Source organism: Pteropus alecto, unplaced genomic scaffold, assembly GCF_000325575.1.
Source record: "Pteropus alecto unplaced genomic scaffold, ASM32557v1 scaffold195, whole genome shotgun sequence".
In the NCBI taxonomy this organism is placed as follows: Eukaryota; Metazoa; Chordata; class Mammalia; order Chiroptera; family Pteropodidae; genus Pteropus; species Pteropus alecto.
Window position 1 is genome coordinate 4808957 of NW_006438073.1, and position 395 is coordinate 4809351.

Here is a 395-nt window from a genome sequence, read left to right on the forward strand (position 1 = left end):
AACTGCTTCTTTTCTCGACCCTTTTCCTTTCTCTTGTCCTTTCCACAGTAGATATTAACAGCCTATCACATCCAGATTCTTAACTATTAGATAAAAAACAAACAAACAAACAAACAAAAAACCTAAGTTGCCTCATCCTCAAAGCCAAAGAGAAATTGATTTTTTAGATCCATTGGGAGGTAGAGAGAAATATTGGTGTTCCATCCTTCTTATGCACCAAAGATTGAACAGAAAAACAAAAATGTTTTGTTTCCTATTAAAACAGTCTGAGCATTTATTCGCTATCACACTGTGGTCACGAACGTTCACTGAACGCAGCGGTGTGGGAGCCATAGGCGATCGTGCCCTCCTGCTATCTGCGATGGGGGTAACTCGAGGGACAGTGTAGCAACTGA